Below are 12127 nucleotides of genomic sequence, written 5' to 3'. Positions count from 1 at the left end.
ACACGGCACAGGGACACTGGGCTGGCACTGGAGGCAGCCAAGGCGGCAAAAAATGGGAATTAAGGAGCTCCCCTGCTCCAGAGCTGCTCCCACCCGCAGCCATTGATGCTCTGCACCCTTTGGTAACCCCATTGTGCAGGTTTGCCCATTGTCTGCAGCTGCAGTGGCTCTGGGGGACAATGAGAGCCAGGCTGCACTCTGGCACCTTCCTCCACATCCCAGTGCCCACCCCTTTCCCTTTCTCTCCACAGAAAGGGCGGAACAAAGTTCAGAAAATAAAATAAAAATTAAAAAACCCCCACACTTTGGGTTCTGCCCCTGAGCTCTGACCTGCCTGGGCTCAATGATCCGCCAGAGAAAAGACCTAAATACAAATATTAGAGCTTAAGCTTTCATTTCCCACTTAATTAATTAATATTTCTATAAACACACGTACACCTCTCTTCCCAAACTTCTGTAAGTCAGCACATTTTTGATTTTTATATTCACTGCAGACTGTAGCTCCTTCCCCAACCCCCCCCCAACCCTCGCTTCAAACTTTATTATAAAGCCCCAAAAGTTCACATAATGTCTGGCTATTGTTTCTCCAAAGAGGAATTCTCCTCCCCGCCTCCTCCTTTCTCTGTATCTCTGAGGCACCACATGGCACAATAAGAGCCCTTTCATGTTCAAGACTCCCGGTGGTTGCTGTGGTAACTCACCCAGCCTCACCGAGTATCCAAATAAATAGTGAAAATTAAAAAACCCCAGCCCCAGCGGGGCCGGCTGCAATCTTATCTCTGCTTCAAGGGACATTAAGAAGCCAAATAATAACCTTTTGCCCAGATTAGTCACCTAAAAGTGGCGATTATTGGAGACAGAAGGACATTTGTGCTGTTCCAACAAGTATTTGGAGCACAAAGAAGGGGAAGACGCAATGCAGAGCGCCAGTAGCCAGTGGCATCAAAATGCTGCTCTGGAGTTTTTAACCGCTTGCAGACAGATTTCTCTCCCCTCTCCTTTTGCTCCTCGACAGCTTCGGGGAAGATTTTTTTGAAGGATTTTTTTTATCTCACGGGCAGCGAGCAGCACAAAAGTGTCATTAATTGCTGCCACAAAGAGAAAAATTAGTTATTTATTTTCCCCTAGGAAAATAAATAACTAAAATTTGAAAAAGGGATTTTTATATTTTTTTTTAATTTTTTTCTTCTTCTTTTTTTTTTTTTTCCTTCTTCTTCTTTCTCTCCCCTCCCTCTACGTGTCGAGACAAGCCACCGCTTGAGGCCCCCGAGTCTGTGCTATTATCAGTTAAGTCACGTCTAGTGCCAGGCAAAAGGTCATTTCAGGTCATTCCCGAGATGAAAGGAAGGGGTAATGTATGTGAGAATGCCTGAACTGGCAAGCGAGGAGAAAAAAGGGCCAGGGGGTGAGGGAGAGAAAAAAGGGAGGAAGGAAAAAGGATGCGAGACGAGGAAGAGAGGGATAGAAAGAGGGAGGGAGAAGATGAGAGGATGATACCAGGCTGAAAAGGAATGTTCTTATTGCCAGGAAACAAATAAAAGCCCGGCCCGCAGCACCTCTGCTGACACGCTGTGAACTTGATTCCTCATCAAATAAAAAGGCTGCCGCGTTTTCCGGGGTCATCTTTTTAATTCATTCCTTCAATTAGGGTTTTCTGCTTGGTTTTTTTTCTTTTTTTTTTCTAACCTTAACTGCTGAGAAAGGCAAATGCTTAAGGGAGACAGGACCATCCATTGTCTGGGGTGTCTGCTTCAGCTTCCTTTGTCTGGGAATTAGAAGAGAGAGGTAAAGGCTGCTTGCTTGCCTTTTTTTTTTTTTTTTTTTTTTTTTTTTTAATGCATTAAAAAAAAAAATCAATTTTGCATTTAGCGGTGAAAAATAAAATATCACGATGCTGGAGAGCAGACAGCCCAGCCTTTCTCCATTTGCCTTTTCTCACTTCTCCCCCTTCCCCCGCTCAGCTCAGCTCGGCTCAGCTCAGCCCCCCCTTTGCAGAAGGCAGTAGTCGGCTGAAATGTTCAGCGGAGCCCATCAGTCATTCCTGAAGCCATTCCAAGGCTCCTCGCAGCCTCCTCCCCCTGCTCCCAGCCCCGGCTGGACTTGTCTAACAAATCATTTCTGGAGGACGAGCTCCCGGCTCTCCCCGGCACAGCCTGAGCGGGCTTGTGCTGCTGGTGTTCCTTTATTTGTAAAAACATTCCCGTTCTGGGATGCCCCTTCCTCCTCCTCCTCCTCCTCCTCGTCTCTGCTCCCCCCAGGCTCGAGCTGACCACACTGGCTTTGCCTGGAGCCTCAGTGGAGTGTTGGGATGACATCACATGAAATTATCCTTTTATCAGCCTGCCGGGTTCCCTTCCGAGCACAGCAGCCTCACCCAGCCCATAAAAACATCTTCTTTGTGCTTCATCCCCCAGAATCTTTTTTATTTATTTATTTATTTTTCCTGGATGGTGCTGCTGTGTCTCCCTCTCCATCCCACCATACCCATTTGGATTTACCACATTCTCCCTCTCCATCCCACCATATCCATTTGGATTTACCACATTCTCCCTCTCCATCCCACTGTATCCATTTGGATTTACCACATTCTCCCTCTCCCATTTGGATTTACCACATTCTCCCTCTCCCATTTGGATTTACCACATTCTCCCTCTCCATCCCACTGTATCCATTTGGATTTAGGGCTTCCTGAGGTTTGGGAGAAGGGAGAATGACCTGGGGAAGGAGCCCAGGTGTCTTTGCCAGCAGCAGGGTGCTGTGTTTAGGCAGCTGGGAGGGGAGGGTGGGTGTTAAACCTCCAAATTTTGGGGGGTTGCTGAGGGTCTGGGTGGGCACAGAGGTTCAAGGGACCTCTGGAGATGAGCAAAGGCTGTGCCACCCCACCCTGCCCTTTTAAACAGCACAAAAACCTTTAAAAGCCCGGGGCTAAAACAGCTCTGGACACTCCAAAGCCCCAGGTGAAGGCTCTGGCAGCTGCTGATCATGGTGGCACCCCCACCCCAGGCCTGTCTGGAGGGGTTTCCTGGTTATTGTTCTGGCAGGGCCTGGAACCAACAATTAAAATTCATTTCAAGGTTTTGCAGAGTCCTCCGAGAGCCCCAGCGACTCCGTGGCTGGAGCTGTGCAAGACCAAGGTTTCAGTCCCATACCTAATTAACCAGGCTGAATTAAGTTCCCTCTCTCCTGCTGATGGTTCTTCATTGCCAATAAATTACCCTGTGCATTTCTTTTTTTTCCCTCAGTCATGCTAAGTTTCCAGCAGCCCCACTCTTCTCCCCCATTTGTCACTTTTATTGCAGCACTATCAGAGACTCAGAGTTGCAGGCACTCCATCAACCCTGCCCAGCTCTTGGGGCTCTTTGCCACTTGCTGCAGCTCTGGAGAAGGTTCCTCCAGGGTTCAGGATCTCCACTAGGAAACCTTGGCATTTTTGCTCGTCCATTTATTTCCTAATGCTGCAAGCTGATGCTGAGTCGGCCTCCTCGGAGCTTGCTGCCAAACAAAAATCACTCCTGCTGTCAGCTCCTGAAATGTGGGGAGAAAACAAACCCAAAGGTCCCTTCTTGACACAGAAGTCACCCCAAATCCTGAGATGTTTTTTCTGACATTTCTCCAGCTGTGCCCCTCCAAAGGGTTAAAGCCTTGCAGAGGAAGAAGCTGCAGGTGTGAGAGCACTAATTGGTGACTGAGCAGTAATGAAGGCAAGCAGGGTGCAAAGGGGGGCTTGCAGCACTCTGGAAAACCCCAAACACGGGGTTCTGTGCAGGGAGAGCAAACCAAAAGTGAATTTGGCAGCTTGGCACCCAAGGTGAATGATTCCCACCCAGCCCTGCTTGCTCTGCCCCATCCAGGATGGCAAAGCCCCACCAGCCCAAGCTCGAGCTGAGAACTGACTTGAATATCTGAGCTATGATGAACAACACTTTCATTTTTCAGTAAGAATTCAAATTTTCAGCCAGAACCCAGGAGAAAAAGAAGCTTGGCTCACAAAGGAAACAAAGGGAAATATTATTAATTATTGGAGGCAAAAATTCCAGTCATGGAGGGTAAAAATATCCTCAGCTGTGGCTCAGTCCAAGCCCTGGCTGTATTAAGGTTGAGAACCAAAACAAAAGCAGTGTAACTCAGAATAAATATTGACCCCAGCAGCTCTTGGAGCTCCCAAAAATCCTTGGAAGAGGCAGGGAACACTTCCAGGGATGGGGCAGCCCAATTTCTCTGGGCAACCAGTGCCAGGGCCTCACCACCCTCACAATAAACATTATTGTCCCCAAAATCCAACCTAAACCTGCTGAGTGTCAGCTGGGAGCCATTGCCCCTTTTCCTGTCACTCCTCATGCGAGACACCAAACCCTGAGAGGGGCTCTCACCATGGAATTATATATTTGAGGGGTTTTATACTCCTCAGGTGGGTGTTGAAGAGCACCACGGGTCTCAGCCAGGGTTGGTTTCTCACAGCCAACAAGGGATGCACTGCAGAGACTCCTGAGGCAGGGACTGCAGAGAACCCCCTGCAAAATTAAAAATGTAAATGCATTTATGTCTGATATCGGGTTCAGACTCCATCCCCACACCCCACTTCCTGAAAATCAGTGTGGATCAGCCTCTGCCACCAGATTTCCAAGATAGCTTCCTGTGACAGGGCTGGAGGCATATGCCACCAGCACCTGAATATGACTTTGTTGTTAGGGACCAGCCATATGTTTCCTATTTGAAAAAATTACTTTCTATCACAGGAAGCCACTTTTTTCTAGCAACAATAGCAGAGGTTCTTGTAACCATTTCACCCACGGAGGGGGAAAAAATAATGACAAAGCACCCCAGTGGAACGGCTTTCTCCGAGTCACAAGTGGAACCTGGCTTTTGAGGCTTCACATTCAACAAATCTGGGGTTGTGATTAATTTATTCAGTGAAATGGTGCTGGTGCAACAGCAGCCAGGGGAAATTAAAAGACTTCAGGATATGAACAACATGTTGGAATAGTGTCAGCTTCCTCCGTCACCGAGCCTGGAACCAAAGCTCAGCTTTATATAGGGACAGAAAAGACGGAATGTGACAGAACGTTTGGCGCTCTGACAAGGAGACACCTCTCCACCATGAAAACTGAGACCCAGCCACTCAACACAGAGTTTCCAAAATCACATTCGAGGCAGCTCCTGATGCTACACACAACCACAACATGGAGTGTCTGCAACGGGAGGCAGATGGGAGCCTGCCAAAACCATAGTAGGTTTTTTTCATTGGGAAAGGAAACTTTCTTTCAAACAATATTATTCGCTCTGACAGCGATTTTCCTCCTGGAAAACATCCTGAGCACATTTCCATGTGAAGGAGCACTGCATCACCCCCGAGCCTGGGACAGGAGAGGGACCAGGAGGGATCAAACAGCACTGCAGGCACCAGGATGTCTTAGTGCTGGAACCGAAACCGTTTGGGTTTTCAACTACAATATTTAGTATTTGATTTCTAGCAGGAATAAGAAAAAAAAATTTGTCTTCATCAGAAGCCCTTCTGGAAAAGCTCCACATCCCATTCCTGCTTTGCCAGCTGGCCAAGCCTCCAGAAACATGGCACTGAGCTTGTGGATATTTATTTCCCTTGGATATTGAGGTAGACATTTGATGCGTCTCTTGACAGAAACTGAAACGGAAAAGTTTGGGGAAAAAGCAACAACAACCAAACAATCAGGAAGGTTCTCCAGCGATGGGAGGGGTCAGTATTGCAGTTTTATCGAGGGGTTCTGGCCTCCATATTCCTGGTTTTATCGAGGGATGTCTCCTTTCCAAGAAGGGAGATTTCCAAGTCTCCAGCTCTGCTCTGGGAGAAGCAGCTCCATCCCACTCCTGTCTCAGCTACAGCTGGGACTTCTCCGTGGCCAAGGTCACAAAATCCCCAGTCAGACACAGCAGAGCTCTCAATCTGGTTCCTCATCCAGTTTAGGTTGTCACAGCATGTGCTTGAATTCCAGATGAGATTCTCCTGATATTTTGGGGGAAAATGGAAATTCATGACAACCCCTGCCTTGATCTGCATCCCAGCATTTTAGGTTTCTTACCCCAATCTAAATTTCCTCCTGGGGAATAAAGTAGTGCCCATGTAAAACTCCACAGCCTGGCCCAGTTTGGCCTCACTTTAATTCATAGTGTGCCACTGAAACAGCCACAAATTCAGAGTCAGGCTCAAGAAAAGCTCAGGCACATCTCTGATGGGAATATTTTCTCAAGATAATTTGATGCTTCCAGCCCTAACAAAACCAAATGTGTGAAAACCAGCAACCGCTTAAGGTTAAAAAAAAAAAAAAAATCAAACAAATTATTATTAATTAATTATTTTTTGCCAAATAGATATTTTGGAGAAAGGCTCAGGCTGGCTGGGGGGTGGCTCAAAGTGCCATCTGCACGGGAGACAGTGATGGGATGTGATGGGAGCGCAGACACAACACGGCTCTGCCTCACCCCCGCCATTGTCTCGGCGCCTCTGGGAGCTCTGCCTGCATCTGGCAGAAAAGTTGATCAACTTGGGGTAGCTAATCAGGCTGCTGCAATTTCCGGCCCTTTCTTTTCCCAGATTCCTCAGATCAAAGTTCAAGTCCCAGAATTATTATTCCCCGAATGCTTAATGAGCTCCAACCGAGGGACACCAAAGGCAGAGCTCAAACATTGACCGTGCACTTCATTGAGTTTGGCCAATGCGCCTAAAAACAAGAGGGTGGGATCCATGGCATGCAAAATCACAATATACAGATTTGGATTTTAATCCAATTAAGATTCCTGCCAGGGAACGGGGCTGGCCAAGGGCTCTGGGGGCTTTGTGAAGGGACCTTTGCTTTTCCTCCTCGCTTTCCCCCCCAGATGAAAATTTTGCAAAGGTGGAATCGGCCTCGTCGTCAATCATTTCTGAAGAGGGAGAAAAGCACAGCCCCACAAGCACAAAAGCTTCCTTGGAGAATAAAGTTCAGGATGTTGAAATGCAAAAGTCAGGTTTTGCCAGGAGGCATGATTTCTGAAGCCAGATGATTCCACCTCAGATTAACTTACTGAAGATCTTTGCATGCAGAAACATTTCTTTGTTCTGGCAAACCCTCCCCAAGTTTTCTATTCACAAATCCTGACCCTTAGGAAAGCCAGCCAAGATTCTTTTGCGTTATCAGGTCAGAATGTTCAGGGCCCAATTATTTTAATAGTTACAAAAAAAAAAATAAAAAAGGAAAAAAAAAAAAAAAGAACCTGACAATGCTTCAGAGCACCAGTGAGAATAGAATTCAGGGACTTAACAAGTCACTCACTCTAACATCTGGCATGTTCTTTGGAGAAGACTAAACACATGGAGAGTCTTGCTGCAAAAAGTCAATGGAGAGGAATGATAATTGCTCATTAGAATGCCTCCTCCACAGGTTATTTTTAACTTCCCCTACTCTTTCTAATCACGGTGCACGCATCAGATGCTCCTGAAAAGGGTCAGTGCTTAGGTTTCTCCTCTGCAGAGCACACTTGGAACAAAGCCCTTTAACCAGGCTGAGGGTTCACCCACGGCACCTGCTCTGGGCTCAATCTCAGAGTCCCCTGTTTGAGCAGGGGCCCAAACAAAGCAGTCCCAAAGCCCCTCAGCCAGCCCAAGGCACAGCACAGGGTGGGAAGGTGCAGAGCTGTGTTCCAGTGTGTGGTGCAGATTGTTCTCCCTCCGCCTCAGGAGCAGGAGCAAGCCCAGGTGCCCAGGAGCAGAGATGGGAGGGGGCAGCAGGGTCCCGACTCCAGGAGCTCAGTGCCAATAAGGCAGAAGCCACCAAGTGTCAGAGGAAGCAAACCAGGTCCTTCCTCCACTTCTGGAGGAGGAAGAATCCTGGCTGGATTTTCCCAGCGTGTTTCACGTGATGCTTCCAAGCCTGCAGAGACAACTCAGCCCAGCCCTGCCCAAATGAGCACAGCTCTTTTGGCTGAGCCCATCACCGTAGCACTGGGGCCTTTGTGAGGGACACAAAAACCATTTCCATGGCTCACCCCACTTCCTCCCATCCTGCCTACGGGAAACCCTTCTTTTTTTTTTGTTTTGTTTTGTTTTTAATGGGGGTTCAGCAGAGCATTTGGAAAAAAAGGGGGAGATTCTTTGTGGTGCAACATCAAAGGCTGCACACAAGGAATCTTGTTCTGAAGCCTCTCACCAGGAAAAGCCAAACGAATTAAAAGCTCACATCAGACACTTCCAAGACAGCAAAGACAACGGATCCAGAGGCACAGGGAAAGCTGAAAGCCAACGGTTTATGGCCAAGACTGGGGAGGCTGTGTCCTTATTTAAGGCTTTTTAAAACAGCAAAAAGCTGTTTGAAGAGGAACTGAAGGACATGCTCATAATGGGCTGTAATTTGTTTGTTTATCTGTCTGTTTTTAATGAAGGAACCGCAGAGCCTACTGGAGAATATTCGAGTTTCACTTCTGTCACCGGCCCAGCCATTCTCTAAAAGCGCTGCCACCACATCAAACAGCTGCCAGAGCTCCCTGGGAATGGGCCTTAAAACATATTTCAGAGCCCTGAGGGAAGAGAGTGGCTGGACAGAGCCCCTGGAATCTCCTGGAATGCAAATCCCCTTTCAGCAGCCAGCCCCGGCAGCAGCCCTGCGAGCATCCCTCACGCCTCCTGCTCCAACCTGCCCCCGGACCACCCTGGGAGGAGAATCCTGGGAGGAGGGGTTGGGATCAGCCATGGAAGGGCTTTTCAAGCCTTGATAAGTGGAGCGGAGCTGCCGGCGAGCCACCCACCCGCCACGGCCGCGGGGACGCTGCTGGTGGGGTGGAGAGGTGGAGAGGTGGAGTTCCTGCAGCAAACAGCTCCAGGGGGACACTGGGACAAAAGCAGGGCTGGCACGGGGAGGGGAGAGCCTGCAGCTCGAGGGCCACCCCAGCTCAGAGCCATCGAGGCTCTGCTCCCAGCTCCCCAAGGCGTGAAACCCACACTGTGGTCCTCTTGCCCCTCTCCTTCCCAAAACCCACACTGTGATCCTTTTACCCTTCTCCTTCCCAAAACCCACACTGTGGTCCTTTTACCCTTCTCCTTCTCAAAATCCACAATGTGCTCTTTTCCTTCCCAAAATCCACACTTCCCTCTTTTTCTCCTTTTCCTTCCCCAAAAATCCACACCATGCTCATTTTGCCCTTCCCCAAAAACCCACACTGTGCTCCTCTTGCCCTTTTCCTTCCCCAAATCCACAATGTGCCCTTTTCCTTCCCAAAATCCACAATGTGCCCTTTTCCTTCCCAAAATCCACACTATGCTCCTTTTCAACTTTTCCTTCCCCAAAAATCCACATGCTCTTTTGCCCTTTTCCTTCCCCAAAAATCCACAATGTGCTCTTTTCCTTCCCAAAATCCACACCATGCTCCTTTTCTCCTTTTCCTTCCCAAAATCCACACTGTGCTCTTTTTTCTCCTTTTCCTTCCCAAAATCCACACCATGCTCCTTTTGCCCTTTTCCTTCCCCAAATCCACACCGTGCTCTTTTTGTCCCCTCCCCAAAAATCCACACCATGCCCCTTTTGCCATTTTCCTTCCCAAAATCCACACTGCCCTCCTTTTCTCCTTTTCCTTCCCCCAAAATCCACACCGCGCTCCTTTTCTCCTTCTCCTTCCCCACCTGGGACACATCCCCGCTCCTCCCAGCATCCCATCCTCCGCCAGCCCTGCCGAGCACAGCTCCCAAACTGCCCCCAGGTGCCCGGCAGGAATTAACCTCCCTCCCGGGTCAAGTTTTCCTCCAAGGCCACTCTGACTTTTCCCTGCCATTTCCACAGTGCAACACTGACCTCCCGTGGCTGCGGCTCCCCAGCCCTGCCCCAGAGCGGCTCTTCCCTTCTCCCAGCCGGCTGATGCGTATTTAGATTATTTTGGGGGGATAAAAAACCTGAAAAACTCACCCCGTGCACATCTGCTTGTGCTGTCTACCAGCAGAAAGGGGGTGAAGGGAAACGTGCCTTTGCTGGCATCAATCCCAAAAGAAAAACAACTTTTAGGACATCAAATTTCCTGGTTTGTGCATTCCTATAAAACAAGGCATGTGCTCTGCAGAGTTCTTGTGGAACTGCTGCAAGCAGGTGAATTCCACCCCTGATAATTTGTTTTTTTCTCTTTTTTTTTTTTAATTTTATCTTACCAGATTTCTGGTAATCTGTTGGGTTGGTTTGTTTCGGTTTGGTTTTTTTTTTTTTTTGCCTAAATTGAAGCAGAAATGGGATCTTGCCTGTGTTGGAAGTGGATCTTGGAGAAGTGAGGATGTGCAGCCCTTCCCACAGACACCACCCTGAGCAGCTCCATCAGGATTCTGTGCTTGTCCCTGTCCTGAAATTATTTCCACAGGGTGCTTTCCCTCCCTGCCAGCTGATGCTCTCAAAGCAGAGGCAATGAGAAAATCTCTTCTGGGAGACAAAGGCAGATTGTCCAGGAGAAATCCTGCTGGGATCCCACAAGAACAGGGGATCCCACAGAACAGGGGATCCCACAGAACAGGGGATCCCACAGGAACAAGGGATCCCAGAGGAACAAGAGATCCCACAGAACAGGGGATCCCACAGGAACAAGGGATCCCAGAGGAACAAGAGATCCCACAGAACAGGGGATCCCACAGGAACAAGGGATCCCAGAGGAACAAGAGATCCCACAGAACAGGGGATCCCAGAGGAACAAGGGATCCCAAAGGAACAAGGGATCCCACAGAAATGAGGGATGGCACAAGAACAAGGGAGCCCACAAAAACAAAGGATCCCACAGAAACAGGTGATCCAACAAGAACAAGAGATCCCACAGGAACAAGGGATCCCCCAAGAACAAAAGATTCCACAGGAACAAGGGATCCCACAGGAACAAGGGATCCCACAGAACAGGGGATCCCACAGAACAGGGGATCCCACAGGAATCCCACAGGAACAGTGGATCCCACAGGAACAAGGGATCCCACAGGAACAAAGGATCCCACAGAAACAAGGGGTCCCACAGCTCATTCAAGTGGCTCTAAAAGCTCAAGGCTCCCAAAATCCAACTCCTACTCCAAAAGTGCATCAGAGCCATGCCTCAGCTGAGGAGGGCTCTGGGATCCCCTCACAGGAGCACACAGCAGATCCCTCTGGCACTTTCCCCACTCAGGACCATGACAAACCTGGTTCCAGGGATCCCCTGGGATGCTCAGCACATTCCCAGCTCCAGCAGCCCCAGTCTGGCTCTCCACACCCTCTCCAGACTCCTGCTGGTGCTGCTGCTCCCCCCTAGCCTCAAATCTTTAAAATAACCCAGAATTAGAAGATTTTTACCCTGAGCAGCAGCCACCCCCCTCACAGACAAACAGGAGCTCAGCAGGGACCAGCTCATCCCACAGAGGGACATTTGACCTGTTGGGTGGCTCCAGGGGACCCCAAAACCCATCAGAGTCCTCCAGGTGTGGCTTGGGAGCTGCTCCCAGGGGACAGGCAGCCAGCAGCTGTCCCTTGCCATGGAAAGGACACTTTCCCTGTCGTGCCAGCAGGCAGCAAGAGGGAACCAAGCCCTGCTGGCCTTGCCAGAAGCTGTTCATCAGCTGGGCTCTGGCCCTGCTCAGAACAGGGGCTCCTGCTGAGCTGAGGGTTCTGAAGCTGCATTTCCACTCCCAGCCGCCCCCACCCTGCCCCTGGTTGGGAACACGGGGTTGTAAATGATGCATGACCCTGCTGGGCCTTCTGCCTGGGCACAGGAACCCTCCCCCAGCAGGGGAATTCAAATCTGGGTTAAACACACTTGGCACTCCAGTCACTTCCTCAAAGCAGATGTAAAAGACTTTTTCTCTTTTTCTTTTTTTCTTTTTTTTTTTTTTTTTTGTCACTTCTCATTAGATTTTTGGGATGAGATCCCCTGCAAGGCTGGAGGGGTGAGATCACAGCAGAGAGAGAGGGGCTTGAGGGACCCACGAGGAGAGAACCTCTGTGTGCCTCACAGGCTCCTTCTCCCACAGCTTTCAGCCATTTCTGCATTGATTTCCCAGAGTTTGTCAGGGAAAATCCACAGCAGCCACAGGAGAGGTGAAGCTGGCAGGACAGCTGAGTGCACATTTCATTACCCTGATCCTTAACTGAGCATTCTGGGGCTCCAGCACCTCCAGAAATGGCTGGGTGGG

Source organism: Serinus canaria, chromosome 24 (genome assembly GCF_022539315.1).
Source record: "Serinus canaria isolate serCan28SL12 chromosome 24, serCan2020, whole genome shotgun sequence".
NCBI lineage: Eukaryota > Metazoa > Chordata > Aves > Passeriformes > Fringillidae > Serinus > Serinus canaria.
Note: the sequence above shows the minus strand (reverse complement) of the source record.